The sequence below is a fragment of the Dendropsophus ebraccatus genome, chromosome 3 (assembly GCF_027789765.1).
Source record: "Dendropsophus ebraccatus isolate aDenEbr1 chromosome 3, aDenEbr1.pat, whole genome shotgun sequence".
NCBI classification, from domain to species: domain Eukaryota; kingdom Metazoa; phylum Chordata; class Amphibia; order Anura; family Hylidae; genus Dendropsophus; species Dendropsophus ebraccatus.
In genome coordinates, this window is record NC_091456.1 from 137,563,667 (window position 1) to 137,590,108 (window position 26,442).

A 26,442-nucleotide genomic window follows, 5' to 3' on the forward strand; every position below is an offset into this window, starting at 1 on the left:
ATAGACTCACATGAATCAGTAATGTATATCACCGTCAGCCTGCCTGATCCTATTTGTGACCTCATATAACTTTTCACTATTATTATGCATAGACTAGGTAGTGCCATCTCCTTTCCAGTTAGTTAGTATCTCTACATTGGTATTCTAATCACTGTTGGTAAATCCTGCCCCGTGACAGTCAATGGAGATGTATCCAGTAATAAACATTTGCAGATGAAATTTACCTTTCTATTAGGACAACGATCAAGCGGCTTATAGAGGCCTTGACCCGGCTGACTAGTCTGACCTTTGATGTGGCTGTATAATGCACCCAATGACGTAATACAGTATATGGAGGCTTTCAAGTTTTCTGTGCTGAATCATCGGCCTTCACTATGAAGTTTTACAGCTGATCAGTCAGTTTACAAGATGAAAAAGGTGAGTGTCTCCCTAATATCTGTCATTATCCCTGTGTAATAGGTCTGTGTGTGCGCTATATAGTAGAGGACCAGGAACGTGCTAGCTTCAGGCCTCCACACTATAACAGTACCTGACTTCTGACCTGGTTCTCACAGCCGTGATAGGCATGCCAGAAGATGTCTATTGGATTGTGCTTAATTGATAAGAAGGTCTGCGCAGAAAAGATAAAGAACTATTGTGATCTTTGAGGCCTCAGGGTTTCACGCACACTTCTGAGGGACCGAGGCAAGTTACATGCCACGTGTATGTATAAAGTTTACACGCACATCAATATACTTCACATATCTGTGCAAATATCAGGGCAGAATATGTAAGGAACCTGTTCCTACTGGCTTCTGTCCCCTTTGCCCTGCCAGGGTCACCTGCAAAATAAAAACCTTAGAGGCAAAATCATAAAAACATGTAAAAAATTAGATGGTTGTGCACCTGTAACATTGAAGTTTTGCTACTTCTTCAATGCCAGTGGCTGGCATTAGGGTTGTACACTCTGTGCTTACGCACATAGAAGACAATAGTTGTCCATAGGTGACCTTGTACCTGAGTCTTGTGACTACCATAAATCTTACTATTGTATAGCAGTAGTATTTAGACATAGATGTATCACTATTAAAGGTGAAAATCTTTTTCTTTTAAATCATCTGGTTTCAGAAAATCATATAGAAATGTAATTTACTTCTTTTAAAAAAGGGTCGTGAAAGTCCCCAGTACATTACACACCCCAATAGCAGATCCCAGTATATTACATATTACACTCTCAGGAATCTAGTATATTTCACATCCCAGTATCACAACTCCAGTATATTACACATCCCACAATCAGGCTCACAGCACATTACTCACCATGCCTTATCGCTGCAAGTTTCCGGGGACTCTTATATTTCAGGTCCGACCATTTTTTTTTTGGATTTGGGCTGGGGTCCTTTTCTTGTTGAGATCCTGCTCGAGGGCACGTACTACCTTTCTTATTATCCGCCTTTTATGTGTATTGGGGTTAGTGACAGGGACACGTTCTAGCCCATAATCCACTTGGTCCATAATTTTGACCATGAGCTTCAGCTCTTCATCGCCAAAAGGGGACAATCTTCTGGACATTTTCCCTCTCCTAATCTCTGCTACGGACTAGCGTTCGCACAGTTTAATGCGTGATACGCGCGAATAACCATGCTCTACGGATGCACATTGGGATTATGTATGTAATGCTGTGCAAGAAATACGAAGGAAATGTGTGAACATTGCCATAAACACTCGTAAAGCGTTCGCAAAGATTTTTCATTCGCAGCTGCAGAGAGTGGCATTATACTGCGATTTTGGGGTGTTGGGTGCACCCAGGCATGTTCCCCCTGATGTCACATTGTCATTCCGGAGGTGTTCACATTGTTTAGGGAGGTTTATTTTTTTCCTATAGACTATAATGGGATCGAGTATTCGTTTGAATAGTCGAATCTCGGTGCCTACTCGATTCGAATTGTCGAAAGTCGAATATTTCACATTTCATATTTCTACTGGAGACTCTTGGCTTGGAAACCACTACTGTAGGCAGCTGCCCATTGATTTTAAAGGAAAATGATAATTACCTTGTAGAGTAGTAACTCCTCACGGGCACGGTCCTCTCTATCTATGTACAAGGGCTTTATTCATACAATTTTTTCTTTCTTTCATGTTACATTCTGTATGTTAACCTCTTATGGTACGTGCAGTGCTCTAAAATCAAGGTCGCTTTAGAATAAATAATAATAATAACAACAAAGTACCATGTCTGTTAAATTTCAATGTGTTTGAATTCCAAACCTTCCAAGTCAATAGTACTTAGTAGGGTAAAGAATTCCTATTAGGTATCTAACAGCCTTCCTTATGTAGTTAGTGGGACCATCTCTGTATGTTACTAGGGTTTATCCAGATTACTGACAGTTTCTCAATTTACTTTACATTGATTAGATGTCATCCTCAAGTATTTCCCATGTGTTCCTACTGTGTGTTTACTATGTGTTTAAGCAGTAAACATACAGGTATAACATGGGAAAAAAAACTATGGGTAACAGATTAAACCACTCACATGATGAATTTCCATGTTTTTGGTCTCCAGCCCTCTGCTGGGGTGTTGTGTATCTGTAGAGAGTGATAGCAGTCATAGCAAGAGATAACAGTAAAATCGTTATGTTACTGGGGTTTTCCAGCTTTACTGAAAATTTCCCAGCTTGCTGTAGTGCATTAGATCTCTGTTCAATTGTAGTCCATACTAAGGCCGGCCCACTATCACCTAATGAGGTCACAAAAATGGCTCAAATGGCTCCATATTTAGAAAATGATGCATGAATGATGCATAACTTAGTATTTCTCTTCCCTGCACCTCCTCATGATTGGATTATTTTACATCAGTTTTATTTAAATAAATGTTTGTTTTTATTTAAAGTTAATCGGTTAATGGACAATTGTTAGAAAATTGTTGGAAAACCCCAAGGACCCTTCTGATATTCAGCGTGCATGTGACTTTCTGGTGAAAGAGAAGTCGTTGCTATGTAATCTTTGTGGACACATGTCTAAAGTGAAAGACTTCCAGCAACTACCCCGAGATATTGTAGATGACTGATTAGACGTAAAACAAGACAGACGTTTATTTGTGTTAGCTGCAGAAATATATATATATATATATATATATATATATATATATATATATATATATATATATATATTCTGCTCAACAAATAAAGGGAGCACTCAAATAACACATCCTAGATCTGAATGAAATATTCTCATTGAATATTTTGTTCTGTACAAAGATGAATGTGCTGACAACAAAATCACACAAAAATCATCAATGGAAATCAAATTTATTAACCAATGGAGGCCTGGATTTGGAGTCACAAACAAAATTAAAGTGGAAAAACACTTTCAGAGGGAAAACTAGAACACCAGAAGGCCACAATAACATGCTGGTTATAGTAATGCCTACACACAGGACTGTTTTAAAAAAAAAAACAAAAAAAAAAAAACAATGTGATCATTCTTTACCGCACACACACAGATATCCCTCTGCTTTATGGTTTTTATGATTCACCTGTGTGATGAGCCAATCCTTTATGGTTAGCTTGAAGGAATTCAACCTTTGCTAATATAGGATCCTGTGGATTCTTTATTGTGTCTAATGTCAGTAAAGTTATAACGCCTTGCTTTATGTTTACTTTGGTGTGGTCATTAGTTGGTACATAAACTAAATGTTTTTGGCATGAAGTGCAGGTTTCCCCATTTGTTTAACCGGAGCGCCGGAGCGACGGCAGCAGATCGTTCCTGTATAAGTCGTTTGTTTTTCAACATGTCGGACGAATACAGGCGATAATCGTTCCGTGGAATAGGGCTGTGTGAAAGATATATTGATAACGTAGTGCTGCAAAGGTGTTAGGCTAGACTAGATGTTTTTCGGATCAAATGTCACTAAAAACACCAAATTTGGCCCATGGAAGTCAAAAATTCTGAGAGTGGAAAAATGAATAGGCAAAAAAGAAACACAATAGCGACAGGAAATTTTTTGTTATGGCCGCAGAAACTATGGTGTTTTTTCCCCATTGACTTCTAAAGGGAGGTAAAACGCCAGAAAAAAAATCATATCTATATACATAGTTTTTTTGGTTTTTTTTGCAGAAGAAAAAGAAATCAGCTCACCCCTCAGCAAGTAGTAGTAGATGTATGACACAGTTCCCGGAAAAACAGAGCAAGTGGATATTGATGCGGGCCGTCACCCGTATGGGAAATTCAAAACGATGAAAGGTTCCACAGCTCCTTGTAGTAGTATCAAAAACTTTATTAGGTACATGCAAAATAATAAAAACTTCTAAAACCGAGCCGGCGCGTTGCAGAGGCAACCCTCCTTAATCATGGCAAAGAGTATATACTGAACAGTGAACCATTTTGTTTCTTGTGAGATGTACCTCCTCCCACTCGCTCCTCCCGCTAAGGGCCGGGAGAAAAAACAAGGGGCGTGACGAGGAACCACATGAACCACATACATTGTATCCACAACAGGTGGATACAATGTAAGTACAAAATTAACCCTATGTGATATCAGCAAAAGATAAAGTTAGAAGAGAAAAATAAGTACATAAATTATATAGGCATCAAAAGATGTAGAATAAATCTGTCTTAAGATTCATGCCTTGTGGAAAACGTGTGGCAAGATGTAATATCCAATAAGTTTCCCTCTTTCTGAGAAGTTTAACCCAATCCCCTCCCCTTTGGGGTTTGTTAACTTTTTCAATGGCTCGTATTTTGGTGGCTCGTGTCACCCTCGTGGCATTGATGGAAATGTCTGGACAAGCCAGACATGGATTTATTTCCAGGGAAGGAGATTGCAGAGCGGGTATCACGCAAGTGTTCAGCAAAACAAACCTTGAGTTTCCTCATAGTTGACCCCTGGCAGGATGAACATTAAGCTAGATATACTATGTATGTGCTGGCACAATTGATAAAACTTTTAATTTAAAAAGGTACTACCTGTGGTATAAGAAACAAACTTTTTTTCTGTAAAAAAGCACATTGGGCATCTTGGGGCGGCACACTTAAAAAAAACGGTCGTTTTTAACCAGCAGCCCATGTTGGCAGGATTGTGATCAGGTCTTATTGCTGATGGGGACAGCATATTCCCCAAAGTTTGGCCTCTCCTGGCTACACATCTCACTCCCTCCATGAGAAGTTGTTCACACTGTTTATCCTGAGAAAGGATTGGTAAATATTTTGTTACTATAGCTTTAATGGCATCAAATTGTGGACTATATGATGTGGAAAAAGTGAGTGTGTGTTTATGATCAACTATATGATATCTTTGGTTATGTCTATCGGTAAGGTGGTATGCTCTGTCATGACTTTCAGCTATGTTACGGGCTCTACTAATATTGTGGATACAGTTTTTTTTTCCCCTGGCGTTTTTTTCCCTAATTCTTCACTAGAAAACCCAGAATAACATAATTTTTACTGAAAAAAGCAGGGGATAAAACGCCAGATAATAAAAATAACCCTCCTATAGTAATTTACCCTAAAATGAGAATACACCAGAAAAACTGCCATAAAAAAAGCTAAAAAACAGGAATAACTACTGGCAGTTTTTATGGTGTTTTTTCAGGTCCAAAAAATACTATATAAGGCTATGTTTCCACAGCTTATGAGACCAGCCGTTCCGTGACTAGGCCTGGAAACGGAACGGCAGGTCTCTGAAAAGATCATCCGGCCGGTACTGCAGTACTGGCCGGATGATTTTTCGAGCCGCAGAGTTCTGATGCGGGTGCATCCGTGTGCGCCCGCATCAGAACTCCCACAGCACACTATGGAGCTTCCGGCCGTATTACAAGGATTACACGGTGCTCCCTGCTGCCACCTCTGTCTGAGACAGGAAATGTCCAGAGCAGTAGCAAATCCCTATAGAAAACATCCACTACCATGAACAGTTCCTGACACGGATGGCAGCAGAGAGCACTGTATCAGACTGAAAAGAATACACCACTTCCTGTAGGACATACAGCAGCTGAAAAGTACTGGAAGACCTGAGATTTTTAAATAGAAGTAAATTACAAATCTATATAACTTTCAGACACCAGTTGATTTGAAAATAATATATTTTTTTCTGCTGGAGTACTCCTTTAAAGGAATTCCAAAGTTTGAGCTTCACCCTAAACGTATTTGTATGCAAACAATTCAGATTCATTTATTACTACCAGCCTACATAGTGACATCTCTTATCTCATGATACTTGTCCAGGATGATGAGTGAAGCCCAGGCATTGCAGTTCACCTTGATGTTTGCTTTTGTGCTGTGTTTGATCTGTGTATTTTTAAATTGGGATCAATACATTTGTTCACTTGTGCAGAGGTTTAACCAGTTGTCATTTTTCTGTGCCTGGCAGATAATCTTCACTGTTCCTACTAGGAATATAAATGAGTTAAACACTCAAGTAACATGTCACAATACAGCCAGGAGGTAATGAATTACGAGGACTGTCTGGCAGGGGCGGCTACTGATCAATGTGTCAAGATCAGACAGCTGGACCGTACGAGGTACATAAAGTTTATACTCCTTAGCAAATGGACTGATGTTATCCACATTTGAACTTTTGCTTTTAAAATATATATATATATATATATATATATATATATATATATATATATATATATATTTAGAGTTGTGCCTTGGATTACAACCATTATTTGTTCCGGGACTGTGCTTGTAATCCAAATCCACTCTTAAACCAAAGCAAATTCTCCCATAAGGAATCACTGAAATGCAGACAATTTGTTCCACACCCCAAAAATAATGATTTTTTTTTTTATTCTATATAACTTGACAGATGAAACTAACAATGAGAAACAGCTGAATATGTCATATTATTGTTACTATGCAGGAGCGTAGTACAACAGGCTAGAATAGAGAAGCAGGGCTGCTGTCAGAGGTCTGTGTGGTCACATGACAGCAAGGAGGAAGGGGGTGTGTTCAGCATGGACCAGGGAGTGAGAATCACTGAGCTGTGCAGGAGGACAGTGACAGAAACTTTTCTATACAGCAGTGTAATTGAGTGTGAGCAGGAGCGGAACTACCGCCGTAGCAGCCGTAGCGTCTGCTACGGGGCCCCTAGCATTGGGGGGCCCGTGGCCTGGGCCCCGTAGCTTACTGCCTACAACACCCGGTGGCCGAGCGGGCCTCCCGGGTGTTCAGTGTTCTGATTGACAGCGCGAGAAGCCATAGGCTTACGCCCTGTCAATCACTCTTGCTGCTTGCGATCACAAGAGTGTTGCCCCCGCCCCCGACAGATCAGCAGCTTCCAGGCGAAGTCCCGGGCAGCGACATCACTGAGGTCAGTGTGCGTCACGGCGGCTGGGACTTCCGGTACAGGAAGTGACGCGCACCCTGTACCGGATGTCCCAGCCGCCGCGGCGCACACTGAGCTCAGTGGTGGCGCTGCCCGGGACTTCGCCTGGAAGCTGCTGATCTGTCGGGTGCAGATGAAGATAGAAGGAGAGACCTGCGACCGACGGGGGATCGTGTGGTTAGGTGAGTTGTGAGTTTTTGTTATTTTTATCAGAGGGGAACACTGGGGGCTGTATATATATGGGGGATGCACAGCACTAGGGGCTGTGTATATATATTGTGGGAGATTAGCTCTGTAGAGCCGGGCAGACAGCAGGATTGGCAGTCAGAGACAGTGACACAAACTTTTATAAAACAGCGATGCTCCTGTTTGTTTATTGAAACCAAAAGAAATTCAGCCTTACATACAGGCACAAAGTAAAATAAATCCTGCTCATCTGAGCTCTAACACAGCAAATCCTAGCTATACAGATGACTTGCTACCAGTCACCCAACATTAAACAACATCAGTTGGTACAATACCAGTGTGGCTCCAAGTCCCAGCAGAAGCTTTAGCAGCCCTGACCCTCTCCACAGCCAGGAGAGACCTCCATGCACAGCCACAGCTCTATACACTCTGTGGCCTCCTCTTATGAGACCTGTGATCAGTGGCCTCCAGCACCTGGGCTGACTTGGCCAGATAGAAAAACCTGGACTGGCCAGAAAGGGAATGACAGGCCCCACTACCAACCTGCCTGTCATTCCATAAAAATCCAGGCCCTTTTACAGCAACTAAAACAGTCCCATAGCAAGTAGTTTGCTATGGGTTTAAACTTTCCTGGATTCCTCCATATCTCACCCAGCTTTCCCTGCATGAGGTATGGACTTTCTGGAACCTAGTGTTCACATATGACAGGTACCTCGGGGAGATATAGCGATTCCCAATCACAATCCCTGTCACTGTCTCACAATATATATATATATATATAGCCCCTAGTGCTTTGCACCCCCCACATACATATATATATATATATATATATATATATATATATATATATATATATATATATATATATATATCTATATGGGATGCACAGCACTAGGGGCTGTGTGTATGTGTATATATATATATATATATATATATATATATATATATATATATCTATATGGGATGCACAGCACTAGGGGCTGTGTATATATATATATATATATATATATATATATATATATATATATATATATATATATATAGCCCCTAGTGCTGCGCATCCCCCATATATATATATATATATATATATATATATATATATATATATAGCCCCTAGTGCTGTGCATCCCCCATATATATATTCCTATATCTCTGTTTATAGTCTGTTTCTGGCTTTGGCTTCAAATCTTTGGTAGATAATTTGTCATATAATCTTTCTGTGTAAATGGATCCTTGGGGTGTCTTTACACAGAGAGATTTATCTGACAGATTTTCATAAAGTCATAAAGGACTGAGATTTCTTTTCTTCTTACGTCCATTCCTGGCACTCTCTCTGTGTAAACGCACCATTATACAACCTTATTTACTTAATGGTTCAGGGAAGAAAAAGAGTGCTGCACCTCACACCTATGGCTGATACTAGTACCTCTCGGCTGCATAAAAAACATCAGAATTCTGTATGTGAATTGATCAAGCCACACTGCCTCATGTACCTCGTGCAGGTATCTGATACACATGGGTCCCTACACTAATTCCACACCGTGTCGGTCAGTGGCCACCAACCCCGCAGGCGTGCACAGTCAGGGAACGGGGGCCATGGGACGGCCCTGCGACCCCCATGTCAAAGGACCAGACCCAAAAATGCCACACCAAAACCCAGCCAGCACCACCGGCAGAGGAAGCTGCCCTCAAACAGCACAAGACTGTGCACGCCTGCGGGGGTGGTGGTCGCTGACTGGCACAGTGTGGACTTAGTGTAGGGACCCATGTGTATCAGATACCTGCACGCGGTACATGGGGCAGTGTGGCTTGATCAATTCACATACAGAATTCTGATGTTTTTTATACAGCCGAGAGGTACTAGTATCAGCCATAGGTGTGAGGTGCAGCACTCTTTTTCTTCCCTGAACCTTATTTAATTAATTCCACTCTGGAAAACAGAGAGCTTGGTGAAATGTTAACATCCCCCCTAATACTGTTAATATTTCCCCACTAAGTCACAAGAAAGCCTGAGGGCAATGTTTGCTAGATTCTTTGATACAGTCACATAATAGACTTTTTATTAAATGAAAGTGTGTATTCAGTGCAGAATTGATTGTGTCATGATAAGTTGATGGTGTTAGCACATTATTTAGATTTTTTTAAAACAAAAACCTGTATGAGTCGGAAGTGGACGGAAGGGTTCTCATAGTTATCATTGCTGGCCTCAGGTACTGGGAACGTTGCTTGAATACCAGTCATCACACAGCTGGTATGTTGCTTTAGATGCTTTTGTTTGGAGGCAATAATATGACTGTTACATACCCTTTTAGGCGCATTCCATATATTTAGTGAATTTCCGAGAAGGGGAACAAAAGATTAAATCTGTTTTATGAGATTAAGGGGCCCTATGTTAGCACATTATCACCTTTTACATGAAGCCCATTCATTTATTACACATGTAATTGGGTGCTATGCAGTCTCTTAGCTCAGACAGGGCGATTAGGACCTAAATCAAAATCACTTGTAATTAAACACGTAACCTTGATAGTGATTAAGGCCATGCCATTACATTTTGGTTTCAGTTATTTCTCAATAATTGGCCAGTGCTATTATTTCCCTTTATGGGATCATTCATACACGTCTGGAGAATGGGAGCTGGGAGCTAAACAATTGGAATGGATGGAATTCTACAGACGTGTGAATGACCCCTTAGGCCCCCACACTCTGTATAATTCCATCTTAAAGACCCCACACAGTATAATGCCCTTTATGGCCCATACAAAGTGTAACGCTACCATAAGTGCACACAAACAATATAATGCCCCTTAGTGTCTCCACGTGATATATAGCTGCCCTTACAGTGTAATGCCCATTTATACTGTCACACAGTATTTTACCTCTACAGTGCCCCCCTCCCACAGTACAATACCCACTTATGGCCTTCCACACAGTATTATACCTCCATTGAGCCTTCACATAGTATAATGCTTCCATAGTGCACCCACGCAGTATTATACCCCCATAGTGCCTCCGCACAGTATAATACCCCCTTATGCTTTTCATACAGTATTATGCCTCCTTATGGCCCCCTACAGTATAATGCCTATATAATGCCCACACAAAGTATTATGCTTTCACAGACCTCCACATACAGTATTATGCCCCCTTGTGTCCTCCCCACACAATATAATGCCCCTAAGGTTCCCATAGTCTCAGCATAATGGCAATATAGTGCCCCCACATAAAGTATTTTGCACCCCTATACACACTATAAGGCCCCCTCTGCATCCTCCACTCACAGGGTAATGCCCCTACAGTGTCCCACACACAGATATTTGCCACTTCTCCATTCAGTTCACAAAGCTCTCAGATCTCATTGCATAGCACAGTCTGGCCTGTCTGCACAGCTTGAATAGTGACCACAGAGCTGACAACTGGTGTAAGATATTTAGAATTTGATAGATTTGTAATTTACTTCTATTTCAAAATCTCAAGTCTTCCAGTACTTATCAGCTGCTGCATATTCTGCAAGGAGTGGTGTTTTCTCATCAGTCTGACAAGGTGCTCTCTGCTGACATCATGTCCGTTACAGGAACTGTTCAATGCAGCAGCAAATCCCCATAGAAACCTCTTCTGGTGGACAGCTCCTGTCATGGACAGAGGTGGCAGCAGAGAGCAGTGTCAGACTAGAAAGAAAACATCACTTCCTGCAGGACATACAGCAGCTGATAAGTACTGGAGGACTTGAGATTTTTATATAGAAGTAAATTAGAAATCTATATAACTTTCTGACACCAGTTGATTTGAAAGAAAAAAAATCACAGAAGTTCCCCTTTAATGCCACAGCATTGAAACTGAGATGTGCATCTATTTAAACCAAATCAAAATAACCAATGTGTGGTGTACCCCCGGTGGTGTTATATCTGAGGATCGGCCGGTCACTTGCTAGGTGGTGAGGTGTGACGCCATTCCTGTGGTGGTTGGAGATAAAGCCGGTCCCTGGGATGTTGTTTCGTGATGCCAGTGCCGGTTGGGCACACAGGTATGGTGGCACCCTCCTGGAGTATCGGAACCGCCACCCACAGAAAGGGGAAATGTCCCAAGGTTGTGGTGTGTACTGTGTTGGTGTAAGGCGAAGGATCACAAAGTCTCTTTAGCATAAATAGAGTTATCTTTACTAGAAAGTATGTGCTTAAGGCAGGTTACAAAGATATGAAGTATCTCTTGATAAAACACTTGATAATAGGCTGAATAACACTGGTACTGTAGATAAATACTTGACAATACAGCAACCGAATCTGCGACAGGAATTTAGTGTAGGATATAGTTGTGCCGACTGAGTAACTTGTAGAGTGGTACAGAGAAGCAGAGTAACAGAGAGGAGGATGTCAGGAGAATCTCAACCCAAGTAGTGCTGTGTTCTGCCGGGATGTTGGAGGATGAGATAGAATACTTAGAAGAAGAAGAACACCTGTGCCCGTGTATTGACTTTGAATTAGACTTCACACCACCTTATGCCCACTAGACTCGGGTGAACCTTCCTAGGGGGTGACACAGGCCCCAGACCTTGTTACCTGTGATGAGCGGAATGCTGAGGGTTCCCCGCTGACAACCTCGCTGAGAGATAGAGTTCATAGGCTTACTGCGACTTTTGCTCTATCTGGATCAGTTCCTAGCTTCTGTGGCTTTTGTGGATACGGTCCTGCTCTGTTACTTCTCCTAGTCCACGGCGTGGGTTAAGGTTGTCTCTGACTTTTCTTCTCCTGCATAGTGTTGTGCAGCATCATTGAGAAGAAACTGTGAGCTGTGCGCTCGCTTCCTACCCATACGCGGTTCTAGCTAAGACTGAACTACTCTTCCTGTCTCCCTCATGCATCTAACGTGCGCTGTGAGTGGGTGAAGAGTGCAAACAAAAGAAGCAAAGAGAGAGGTGATAGGAGAGAAGAAGAACAGATACCTGTTGGTTCACAGATCCATGTGATACACAAATAAACAATAACCCTTTATACACTTCAGCTGTGCAGCTTCTGAATACACAAATCTAATAGAGCAGCATCTAGTGGTGAAACTTTAGTACTACATTCATCACCACACAAGTGCAATAAGTACAGACTTTTAAGGAGGGTGTATAGAACAGTAACACCTGTGGTAGGACGACACAAATGTATTCACATTTGGTTATTGTGGACAGTTTTATTTTGGTTACTCACCCAGACCCAGCGCAGACATGGTCACAGACCTAGCGCAGATACGGCCAAACACATTTACATTGATACTCCTAAATGTCTTGTAGCAGCTCACCCCAGGAGGAAATCTTGCAGAGAAATGGTTGATATACTAAAGTGTGTCTATAGGCCACAGAGGTATACATGTCTAGATGAAGCAATAACATTATGCAGATATCACTTACTGAAGGTAACATACCATTGAATCTCTACAGAAATATATTGCACCCAAGAGCCATAAAAGTCAAGGTTTACAATGTTCCATTTTCTCTCTTTTCTTTTGATATGTACTAAACACGAGTGGTGATTGTTTCCCTCTCGCTTCAACCTAGAGAAATCTATAGATGTACACAAGAGTTATTGCTCTTGGGATTATGGAAATATGCCATTTATCATCCTCCTGAATGTAATCTCAGTGAATCCGGATATATCTCTGCATCAGTAGTGACATGTAAGAGTAAATATGGGGGCAGTCAGACACTAGATCGATGGATACACCCTATAGAGAGCTGCTTTTCATAGACTAGCAAATAGAGGCTCTGAATTTCTTGGAATTTAGTCAAAACCGTTCAGACATGTCCCAGAACCTTAAATAAGGATTGACATTTCCATGTAACATGTATATAGTTTAGGTTTAGATGTAGAGAAATGCTAATTATACTGTATGTCTGGGCAGTAGCGGATTATAATAGGTCCGTTTCGCGGGGTAGCCCGGAGCCCTGAGCTCCTGGGGGGCCCATGGCCATGCAAAAAGACTTATACTTTTAGTGGTGTTATGTGTCCTGCTACAGTTTTGCCATGATTTGCAAAAAATCACAGCTTTTTTCTGCAATTTGGCACAATTTAGGGCATTATTATGACATAATCTATCCTGTACTATGAACACCACGCTAGTGCTGCCGTAGTCACAGTGGGTTGAGGGGGCCCAGGCTTGGTGAACAGCCCCGGGCCTACAGTAAAGTTAATCCACCCCTGGGGAGGGAGGGAGAACATACAAAGTCCATGCAGATGTTGTACTGAGTCAGACTGTAACCCAGGCCCTTAGCGCTGTAAGAAAACATGGCACAGAGAGCCCTCCCATTCAAACAGATAGCAGGCAGGATTTGAAAGCAGAGTCTGGGCACGAGGGCTCCGCACGGAATTCCGGCACCGATTCTTTAGTGTGAACGGGCCCTTACTTTGTATAGAGAGAACGGGAGAAATAACTGACAGCTGGACGGTGTTATTGAAGGTGTATGGTCACCTAAGATCAAGAGAAAAAAAATGGGAATTACCATTATGATTTCCCTTATGCTTTTAAACTTTTGAAGGTCTTCAAGTGGTAATTTACTGTCCGGAAAGTGGAAGTCATATCTTACTGATCCCTAGCTGCTTCCATTCTGATGCTTTCCATGTCCCTCATTGATTCCTACTTTCTAGTACCTCTTGACATTGACATGAGACCGCTTTGACCAGTCACTGGCTGCATTTGGCCACCATTGAAGTAAATGATTGGTTACAATGTCACAATATTATTAGTTTAAGTCCCCGTTCACACTATGGAATTGGCGCCGAAATTCCCTGCGGAAATCCCCTCCTGAATCCTGCCTTCAATCTCTTTGACACATGCGAGCCCTCCCATTCAAAGACATTGGAGGCAGGATTCGGCACCAAGTCCGCGAGGGGGATTACTGGAAACAAATCACTGATCTCAGGGAGACTGGCTAAAAAAAATACTGCCGGCTGACGGTTATAGCGCTCAATATAATGAAATCCTAGGTTAATTGCTCCCTGGGAAAAATGAATATGCAAAAAAGCCTCATTTAAGAGTCTCAAACGACAGGACTAGCCAGATATCCCTCTGGGAACGGCCCAGCCAAGGGGTGGCTCCTGTAGGGAAACAACCAAAACCTGCTGGGTTTTGGGGGGCCCTTGGGGATTGGTCCTGTGACAAAGGGGTTGCAGGGCCATTCTATGGCCTCCATTCCCTGTTTGTGCTCACTTTGCGGGGTTGGCGGTCGCTGACTGACACAGTGTTGAGTTAGTGTAGGGACTCATGTGAACCAAGGGACCTGCACATAGTACATGGGGCAATATGGTTTGATCAAATTATTTAACAACATCCTGACGTTGGTTTTTAAATGTAGCCGAAAGGCATTAGTGTCAGCCGTAGGTGTGAGGTGCAGCGCTCCTTTCTCTCCTTGTCCGTATTTTACGCTTCCCTGTGCAGAGCTTTGGTCCCCTGCAAAAATGCTTGAAACAAGCACCCGAGCATCAGGAAATACTCGTCTTAAGCATTTTAGTACTCGCTCATCTCTAGTGTCTAGCCTTGGCATCATATGGTAGTGCCTACAAGTAATGTATTATAGTACCATACAGGACATGTGCTGTAGCCCTAAAAATGTAAAAAGGTGAATGTTTATTGCATTCAGCCTAGTTAAAGGGGTTATCCAGTGTTAGCCGCTTTCATCCAGAGACAACTCCACTCTTGTCTCCAGTTCAGGTATGGTTTCAAATTAAACTTCATTCACTTCAATGGAACTGAGTTGCATTGTGTATTTTCTGGCAGAATGAACAGTGTAATACTGTAATAGGATGCCACTATTGTAACAAGTCAGAAGTTGAAGCATTTACAAACCAGAACAATTTAGCCACAAAATGGAGATGTATTTTACAGAGGGGTGCCTCTAAATATTGAGGGGCCTAATGAATAACAGTCACCACAGTTCTACTCTAAACCTCCGGTGGCATTTGCATGGCTGAGCAGCTGCATTCAAGCCTTACATGACTGTGCACAATGTGTCGGATGGGGTGGAGTAAAAAACAAAGCAATTGAACACTGGGGCAATGAAAATATGTTTGGGATGCTTGGGTGTGTTTTTCAGGGGTTGGCATATGTCCCTTAGTTTCAGTGAGTGGAAATCTTAATGCTTTAGCATACCAAGACATTATGGACATTTGTATGACACAAAACAAGCTCCATAAAGACATGGTTGAGGAAGTTTTGGTTTGTGACTTGCTGCACAGAACGCTGAGCTCAACCTCATCCAACACCTTTTGGGTGAACTAAAATGAAGATTATGAGCCAGGCCCAGACTCCTCTACGTCGGGTTGCTGACCTCACAAGTATACTTTAACACTTCCAAAATCTTGTCAAAGGTCTTCTCAGACTATATACTGCAAAGGGGGGAGTGCCTCCATATAAATGCCTATGGATTTACATACTGATGTACTTGTAGGTATTACGTGTTTGTATCCAAATACTTTTGTCTATAAGCTGTACTTTTTAGGTTTAATGTATAAGAGGACAGTAAAATCTGCTTTATACACATGCACTAGATACAATTACACTACAATGTTCTGTAGTGCTTCTGACAGACCCTCTCACGCTATTGTAAAAATGAATTGAAGAATGTAGGCATTCACTAAAGGGGTATTCCACTCAAACATAATTTTTCATATTTTCATGTGTTGCTGCCCATGGTGAGACTGACACTTTATTCCATACTTGTTAATATATATTCAGTCTTCTCCCTGTTCTGATCTGCTACTTTCTGCTGAAGACACAAAAAACTGTGGGTGAACTTTTCTCTCCGTCTCCCCCTCCCCTCCGAGATGGCTGATGTAAATAAATTCCTGGCAGACATTATCTGCAACTTTGTAGATTCTTTATAAACTGAGGTCAAGTTGCTAAGGAACTCACTGGCTGATGTAAACAAGTCCCTATCTGCAACTTTTTAGCAACTTTGTAATGCCATGGGGATTAATCACAGTGAGTTCAACACTCCCAGCATTATCAAGAAGCTACAAAGTTGCAGATAAAGCTTGCCAGGGACTTGTTTACATCAGCCATCACAGAAGACAGGGGGGAGAAGTGGAGAGACAGAAAAGAAGCTCTCACATATTTTTTGTGTCTTCAGCAAATCTGAACTGGAGGGAGTGGACTAGATAGATAATAACAAGTATGGAAGGAATTGTTAGTCTCACCATTGGCAGCAACATATCAAAAGTTATGTTAGAGCGGAATAGCTCTTTAATGAATCATTTACAAATGTAAAATTAAAGTTCTTCCATATAAAAGTAAAGTCATAATAAAAAATACACTACTGTTCAAAAGTTTGGGGTCACCCAAATAATTTTGTGTTTTCCATGAAAAGTTGTGAAATGAATAGAAAATGGAGTCAAGACATTGACAAGGTTAGAAATAATGATTTGTATTTGAAATAACATTGTTTTTACATCAAATTTTGCTTTTGTCAAAGAATCCTCCTTTTGCAGCAATTACAGCATTGCACACCTTTGGCATTCTAGCTATTAATCTGTTGAGGTAAGCTGGAGAAATTGCACCCCACGCTTCTAGAAGCAGCTCCCACAAGTTGGATTGGTTGGATGGGCACTTCTGGCGTACCATACGGTCAAGCTGCTCCCACAACCGCTCAATGGGGTGGTGATCTGGTGACTGCGCTGGCCACTCCATTACCGATAGAATACCAGCTGCTGCTTCTGCTGTAAATAGTTCTTGCACAATTTGGAGGTGTGTTTAGGGTCATTGTCCTGTTGTAGGATAATATTGGCTCCAATCAAGCGCTGTCCACTGGGTATGGCATGGCGTTGCAAAATTGAGTGATAGCCTTCCTTATTCAGAATCCCTTTTACCCTGTACAAATCTCCCACCTTACCAGCACCAAAGCAACCCCAGACCATCACATTACCTCCACCATGCTTAACAGATGGCGTCAGGCATTCTTCCAGCATCTTTTCATTTGTTCTGCGTCTCACAAATGTTCTTCTTTGTGATCCAAACACCTCAAACTTGGATTCATCCGTCCACAACACTTTTTTTCAGTCTTCCTCTGTCCAATGTCTGTGTTCTTTTGCCCATCTTAATCTTTTTCTTTTATTGGCCAGTCTCAGATATGGCTATTTCTTTGCCACTCTGCCCTGAAGGCCAAAATCCTGCAGCCGCCTCTTCAATGTTGACACTGGTGTTTTGCGGGTACTATTTAATGAAGATGCCAGTGGGGGACCTGTGAGGTGTCTGTTTCTCAAACTAGAGACTCTAATGTGCTTATCTTCTTGCTTAGTTGTGCAACGCGGCCTCCCACTTCTTTTTCTACTCTGGTTAGAGCCTGTTGGTGCTGTCCTCTGAAGGGAGTAGTACACACTGTTGTAGGAAATCTTCAATTTCTTAGCAATTTCTTGCATGGAATAGCCTTCATTTCTAAGAACAAGAATAGACTGTCGAGTTTCAGATGAAAGGTTTTTTTTTCTGGCCATTTTGAGCGTTTAATTGACCCCACAAATGTGATGCTCCAGAAACACAATCTGCTCAAAGGAAGGTCAGTTTTGTAGCTTCTGTAATGAGCTAGACTGTTTTCAGATGTGTGAACATGATTGCACAAGGGTTTTCTAATCATCAATTAGCCTTCTGAGCCAATGAGCAAACACATTGTACCATTAGAACACTGGAGTGATAGTTGCTGGAAATGGGCCTCTATACACCTATGTAGATATTGCACCAAAAACCAGACATTTGCAGCTAGAATAGTCATTTACCACATTAGCAATGTATAGAGTGTATTTGTTTAAAGTTAGGACTAGTTTAAAGTTATCTTCATTGAAAAGTACAGTGCTTTTCCTTCAAAAATAAGGACATTTCAATATGACCCCAAACTTTTGAATGCTAGTGTATGTATTATTTTAAAGTAGAGAGATAGATAGATAGATAGATAGATAGATAGAAAGAAAGAAAGAAAGAAAGAAAGAAAGAAAGAAAGAAAGAAAGAAAGAAAGAAAGAAAGATAGATATATGAGACTGGCATTATTGCTCCTTCACCATAGAACACATATTATGAGGAGTGTGTGTAATGTATTCCAATCACAATTTTTTATTTTGTATTTTTGGAAGCGTAATCTCCAGAGAGCCAGTGTCACTTGGGTTATATAGGTTGACTGCATAAAGAGCGTCTGCTGCTTTGCATCTAATTATGCTGAGACTTAGCACCAGAGTATGCACCTCATTAAAATGCATCCAGGCCTCTAGTAATGGATTTTACAATTCAAATTCCTGCAAAGCTTTTCTGGGAGTGTGGGAGTGCTACTGGAGTCCATTAGTTTAAAACAGCAAATGTTACATGTAAGACAGCTATTATTTCTTATTTAATTTGAAAGGTTGCTGCTTTGGAAAATCTTCAGACCCTTTCACTTTTTTATGTTATGTTTTGTGTTAAATACAAATAAATAAATAATACGTTTTCCCCATCGTACTCCATAATTTGAATGTGAAAAGAGAATTTTAAAATGTTTATAAGGTTTGGGTCACACTGTGTTTTTGCAGTTCGTTTTTTCATCCATTAAAAAAAAAAAAAAAAAAAAGATGAAAAAACTGATATATTTCTGTGCATCGGTTTTTATTTTTTCACTAACTTCCATTATAAAAAAATGGATCAGAAAACGGATCCAGAATCCAGGAAAAGGCGTATCCGTTTTTTTTTTAAACGTCATTGACTGCGTTTTTGTATACACTAACAACAAATGCGTTTTGATCCTTTTTCTATAATGAAACTCAATGGAAAACTTGTGGCGCTATTTTGCCACAAGTTACACAATTGCAGTAAAAGGCTATGTTCACACAACGTTTTTTCAGCTCAGTTTAAAATGACATCCGTTATTTTGAGTCTAAAATGACGGACGTTGTTTTGCAGCCTAGCCTCCCCTTAGTGCAGTGACGTGATATTTTTGTAGCAGTTGTCAAACTGTGCCAAAATAGCAATGTGCAACTGTGCAAAATGCTATGGTTGAAGACAGCCTTAGCTGTGACACTTGAAATTTAGCTTGGGGAGGGGGAGGGGGAGGGCGGGCTCCGATTTCTTTTAATCATCTTTGGGATATTTTTCACATCTTAATTGGAGTTATCTGTGGCAAATTCAATTGATTGAAGATCACCCATCAGCGCAGCAATCCACTAATCTCGGCTTTATGACAGAGTCACCATAAAGAAGTTTCCCCTAAGGGTGCGTTCACAACTACCGGATCCGCAGCTGATTTTCATGCTGCGAGTTTGCAGCGAAATCAGCTGCGGATCCTGTACTGTGAATCTCAATGGGTCCCATACACGCAGCGGATCCGCTGCCTGCATGGGACCCAGCCCCTTTAACCCCTGCGCCACCGCCAGCCGCCCGCAGCTAACAGCCCCGGCCCTCTTAAACCTCCACACCGCCCGCACGCCCGATTGCCGCCCCGGCCCCCCGCATGCCCGATCGCTGCCCCGACCCCCCGCACGCCCGATCGCAGCCCCGGCCCCGAGCATACATCACCTACTCGGGCTGTGGCTGTGTGATGCTCCCCACGCTGCCCATCACACAGCCACTGCCCGAGCAGGTGATGTATGCGATCGGGCGTGCGGGTGGTGCGGAGGTTTAAGGGGGCCGGGGCTGTAAGCTGCGGGCGGCCGGCGGCGGCGCAGGGGTTATAGGGGCCGGGTCCCATGCAGGCAGCGGATCCGCTGCGTGTATGGGACCCATTGAGATTCACAGTACAGGATCCGCAGCTGATTTCGCTGCAAACTCGCAGCATGAAAATCAGCTGCGGATCCGGTAGGTGTGAAGGCACCCTTAAAGGGGTTATCCAGCACTACAAAAACATGGCCACTTTCCCCCTTACTGTTGTCTCCAGTTCAGGTGTGGTTTGCAATTAGGCTCCATTTACTTCAAAACCCCACCGAAACTGGAGACAACAATAGGGGGAAAGTGGCCATGTTTTTGTAGTGCTAGATAACCCCTTTAAAGGGGTTATCCAGCGCTACAAAAACATGGCCACTTCCAGATACAGCACTGCTCTTGTCTTCAGCTTGGGGGGGGGGGGGGGGGGGGGTTGCTGCTCAGTTCCATTGAAGTGAATGGAGCTTAATTGCTAACCACATCTGAACTGGAGACAAGAGTCGAGCTGTCTCTGAAAGAAAGTGGCCATGTTTTTGTAGCACTGGATAACCCCTTTAAGGGTTCCTTCACACATAGCATGTCCGCAGCAGATTTCTTGCTGCAAATCCATGTATTTCAATGGGCTTACAGCGCAATTAACCACCGCAGCCCTGGAGCATACATCACCTGCTCTAGGCACCTGCTTGCTTTGAGGCCTTCCGGCATCTCCCGGCGGTCAGCCAATCAGTGCACTACCCTGTTAGCCCAAAAATGCATGGGCAAGTATCTGCAGCGGATTTAGCTGCAAATTCGCAGCAAGAAATCTTCTGTGGATACGCTGGGTGTCAGGGCACCCTAAGGGTAGAAACACACACACTGGATCAGCAGTGGATTTCACGCTGCAAATTTGTATCGAAATCCCCTGCGGATCCATTGTTGGTCATTTTCAAAGAGAATACATACTTGCAGTGGGATTCACATCCCGCTTTGTACTGTTCAGGGAAGAAAAAGAGCGCTGCACCTCACACCTATGGCTGATACTAGTGCCCCTAGGCTAAATAAAAAACACATCAGAATTCTGTGTATGAATTGATCAAGCCACACTGCCCCCTACACTAAGTCCACACCGTGCCGGTCAGTGGCCACCAACCCCGCAGGCGCGCACAGTCAGGGAACGGGGGCCATGGGACGGCCCTGCGACCCCCATGTCAAAGGACCAGACCCAAAAACACCACACCAGAACCCGACCAGCACCGCCGGCGGAGAAGGTCGCCCCCAAACAGTACAAGTCTGGATGAGGTATTGCGCTCACCATAGCTGCTGCAGACAGAATGGGAAAAGACAGGAGGGATTAAAACCATGTGCACTCAGGTGTCTCCTGCTAATTGCGGTCATGTGGGTTGCCAGGAGGAGTGCAAAAACACTGAGAAAAGAGAGAAACAAAATACGGCTCAGGGAAGAAAAAGAGCGCTGCACCTCACACCTATGGCTGATACTAGTGCCCCTAGGCTAAATAAAAAACACATCAGAATTTTGTGTATGAATTGATCAAGCCACACTGCCCCATGTACCATCGTGCAGGTATCTGATACACATGGGTCCCTACACTAAGTCCACACCATGCCGGTCAGTGGCCACCAACTCCACAGGCACGCACAGTCGGGGAACGGGGGCCATGGGACAGCCCTGCAACCCCCATGTCACAGGACCAGACCCAAAAACACCACACCAGAACCCGGCCAGCACCACCGGCGGAGAAGGTCGTCCCCAAACAGCACAAGTCTGGATGAGGTATTGCGCTCACCATAGCTGCTGCAGACAGAATGGGAAAAGACAGGAGGGATTAAAACCATGTGCACTCAGGTGTCTCCTGCTAATTGCGGTTGCACGCTTTGTGGGGATTGTGGTCGCTGACCGGCACAGTGATGTTTTTTGGTTAGGGACTCATGTGTATCAGAAGACCTGCACGTGGTACATGAGGCAATATGGTTTGGCCAAATTATATACTAACTTCTGATGTTGGTTTTAAATGTAGCTGAATAAGCTTTCGTGTCAGCCATGGGTGCGATGTGCAGCCATTTCTGTCTTTTTGGCTTGTGCATATTTTATGTATTCTGTCCCTTTTTTCATTGTGGCTAGCACTCGTGCTTTGTAAGACCCATGTGATCCAAATTAGCAGGAAGCCCCTGTGTACATAAAGGGAGGATCTCCTAGTATTCTCCCATTCTACCTGCAGAGGAATGGAGAGAGCTTGGTAAGAGCTTGTTCACACTTGTGTTGCTCGGTGTCCACTTTTTTTCCGCCAGTGGCGCCTGCTGGGTCTGGGGGGGCCCTTTAGGGTCTGGTCCTGCGACAATGGGGTTGCAGGGCCATTCCGTGGCCCCCCTTCTCTGCTTGCGCACGCTTTGCGGGGATTGTGGGCGATGACCGGCACAGTGATGTTTTTTGGTTAGGGACTCATGTGTATCAGAAGACCTGCACGTGGTACATGAGGCAATATGGTTTAGTCAAATTATATACTAACTTCTGATGTTGGTTTTAAATGTAGCTGAATAAGCTTTCGTGTCAGCCATGGGTGCGATGTGCAGCGATTTCTGTCTTTTTGGCTCCCGCTTTGTACTGTATGTATGTAAATGACAGCCCTCTTACATTTACATACTCCCAGTGTCTGGATGTCCTGGTCAACTTTCCCACTGATAGAACTCCAAAAACATCTTTAAAAGTAGTGTTTTTTATGATTTTACTCTCAGCATTAGAGTTTACCTAATATAGAAGTTTAGGTTAAGTTTTTGTTTTTTTTTTTCCACATTTGTTACCTGCAACAATTAAATCCCATGCATGGGAAGCTTCTATGCCACTTTAGGTGAATATCTGAATAGACAGACTAGCCTTGTCAAGTTTTTTAGTGAGTAATTAAACTCGGCAACAAAAGAGCAGAGGTGTTTGAAGCAGTTTCCACCCTCCGTTAATGTGCAGTTGGAACTTGCATCCCACATTCCGCAGAGAAGGAACAGGATGAATACACCTCTTCCTCCTCTAACAGCTGGAGCTCAGTTCAAGATCACCCGGCGGTCACTAGGCAAAAGATGCTTGTCTGAAAAGAAGCCAATATTATAAATTACTGTACCATATATTGCTACATTGCCTTTTATACTGCATTAACCTAAGGTAACTTAGATGGATACCACCACCAAAGTTTGTTTTTTACATTTTATCAAGAAATATGTAACACATATGTAATTAAAAATATATGGGTGAACTGTTTTTATGATTTTTAACTACTTCCTGTCGTGTGTCTATACTGTTAGCAACAGTACCCTCATATAGTTGTTAGGTCCTTCTGTGCCCTATATAGTGGTTAAGCCCCTCTATGCATAGGTAACCCCCTTCTGCCACAGTTTTTAGCCCTCCCCCCCAGTAAGTAGTATACCCAAGTATGTACTCCCCCTCCTAGTAAGCCCCCCTAGTAAATTATATCCCCCATGTTAGTAATCCCTCTGCAGTAATGTAGTAACCTCCCAGTCAGCAATTTCCCCCCATGTAGGAAATCCCCCTGTAGAATACCCCTATATGTAATCCTGCCCATAGGCAACGCCCCCCCCCCCCTCCCATCCGTTCCCATCCCCTATGGGCAATCCCTCTGTGGGAAACCCCTACCCTAAAGAACTCAAGTCTTCCAGTACTCCAGTACTTATCAGCTGCTGTATGTCCTGCAGGAAGTGGTGTATTCTTTCAAGTCTGATACCATACTCTCTGCTGCCTCCTCTGTCCGTGACAGGAACTGTCCAGAGCAGTAGCAAATCCCCATGGAAACCTCTCCTGTTGTGGACAGTTTATGTCACAAATTGAAATTGAAAGAGACCACCACTTCCTGTTGGGCATACAGCAGCTGAAAAGTACTTGAAGACTTTTAAAGATTAAAGATTTTTAGATAAAAGTAAATCACAAATGTATAACTTTCTGACACCAGCTGATTTGATTCCCCACCCCCCACCAGAGTACCCCTTTAAGCACTTATGAATTATAACATTTTATAATATGCACGCCTTATTGTGTTCAGCAGCTTAAATTCAATGTCAATATGTACATTTTTAAGTATTTCCCTTAATGACCTCTCCGCTCCAGGTGACAGAAACACGTTGGAGGACGTCGGTGATACAGTGCTTTACACTGAAATCGATATATCTTTGTTACCAGATAAAGGGCGCCTAAGGCACCTGGGCTCTGCAACTCCTATAGCTGCACCCATGACGGGTGCCCACACCTAACTATTTGGCTCAGTGATGTTTCTAAACCAACACATATTATACTATAGCACAGTAAGTTTGACCAAGTTTTGATAGAATGAACCATTGTCTAGAGTTATATGGCAGGTGAGTGCAGTGTCTAGTCATGTAGGTAATGAATATATTGTATTTCTATAATGACTTTAGATAGATACAGTAAGTCAGTCACATTGTCTGCTGTATCTTCACATCAGCCATGCTTTCACATGTAATGAAGCGGCAAATTGCTGAAAATGTCACCCAGTAGTGACGTCACCTCCTCAATGCAAGAGATAGAAATACCAGGACCAGCCTGACAGCTACACTAGAAAGAGATGTTTATATATAGCTCTGCCATTTGCTGGAGAAAAATAGAATATTATTGTTGTTTGTTGCTGTATGAGGGGATTCTTGGGTGAAGTAGCTTGAGATATCCATTATGTAGTAAAAGATGATTCACTCCCTGCAAAACTCTCTTACAATTTGGTCTATTGGACCCTTAATGCAATCCACACACGTCATATAGTACAAAATAGATTACTGACGTCTGTCTCATTTTTATTCTGTCAACCATTTTGCATTCATTATTCTTCAACTACTGTGTGAAAGTTTTTATTCGTTTTTTTGGAAGCTTATTACAGGATAAAATGATAACGTGATTTGCCTTATGCATGAAAGGGGTTGGGGGCTTCTGCTAGGACCTGTTCCACTTAAAGACTACAAGTAAAAAGAGTTGTTCAATATTAATTAAAATCCAGAACCAGCTATTGTTGGCTCCAGTGTATTGTGTGTGGCTCTGCCCCAGTCACTTGCATGGGTATAAACGGCAATATAAGACACAACTCATGGATAAGAGTGACCCTTAAAATATTCTTGTGATGTTTTTCAAATTTTACATTTTACTGTCTATAAAATAACCCTAAGAACGTACAGTTTTCCTTCTGTACTATTAGTGTAAAATGAAGGTAGAATTACTTAAAGGAGAGCACCGGGCAGGGACATCTTTTTTCCAAAGTACGGGGAAGGAGGAGGATCAAAAAAATAGCTCCCCATTGTGTCCTAGCTTCCCTATTAAACCAGGAAGCGGCCGGGGGCTAGAGGACCGGAGCGGCGGTATGCAGGAGGTAAGTGCATGTTATTTTCTTCATCCTCCCAAGGCACTTCTGAAAAAAAATCTCTGCCCAGAATGCTCCTTTAACCCCTTAAAGACTGAGCCAATTTCGATTTTTGCACTTCCGTTTTTTTTCCTCCTTGTGCTTAAAAGGCCATAGCACTTGCATTTTTTCCCCTAGAACCCCACATGAGCTGTTATTTTTTGTGCCACTAATTGTACTTTGCAATGACAGGCTGAATTTTTTCATAAAAAACACTGCAAAACCAGAAAAAAATAAATATGTGGTGAAATTGAAAACAAAAAACACATTTTGTTTATTTGGGGGGTAAAACGCCCCATTCGCCATTCGCCCTGGGGTAAAACTGACTTGTTATATATGTTCCTCGAGCTGTTTTGTGTATCAAGACTACGCTTCTACAGACGCGTCTAAACGGTACATGGACTTCTCCTGGCTCATTTTCCTGATCAGTCATGGTCTGAACCCTCAAACTCCAACCAATCAAAGTCACAGTATCATGTCAATTTTTTTTTCTAATGGCAGATATTCCTTTAAGTGTCACTGTTGTTATAACTTTCATAATGTAAATCAACAGTAGATCTGATATAAGTGAGTTTGCTATTTACATTCGTTATATTTTTGTAGTTATCATGCTGTAAAAGAAAGCTGAACTTACCAGAAATCCAGGTCAAGTCTCCTGAAGATAGATTTTCTTACTTGTGCTGATTGAAAAAAAACTAAACACAGGAATTCTGGCCAGTACAGAGAGTCACAGCTCAATGTGTCCATCAATCACATGACTGCTAAGATGGTCTGGAAAACACAGGACTTCCTGTTTTCTGACTGCTTCCTGTTTTTTAAGAAAAAAAAGTCAGAAAACAGGAAGTGCCGTGTTTTCAATGATAACTAAAAAATAAATAATGAATGCATATTGCAGACTTGCTTTATATCACATCTGCTGTTGATTTA

The 26,442-nt window shown here is 42.4% G+C and overlaps 1 long non-coding RNA gene across 1 annotated transcript in view; it reads left to right on the plus strand.

Annotated features, from left to right (window-relative positions):
• The first annotated feature begins 6,407 nt into the window (after positions 1-6,407).
• Positions 6,408-26,442, plus strand: part of LOC138787345 (uncharacterized) — a 31,420-nt gene continuing 11,385 nt past the window's right edge. The window contains exon 1 of the long non-coding RNA XR_011362346.1: positions 6,408-6,497. This is a non-coding gene — a long non-coding RNA (uncharacterized lncRNA). The remainder of the gene's footprint in view (positions 6,498-26,442) is intronic.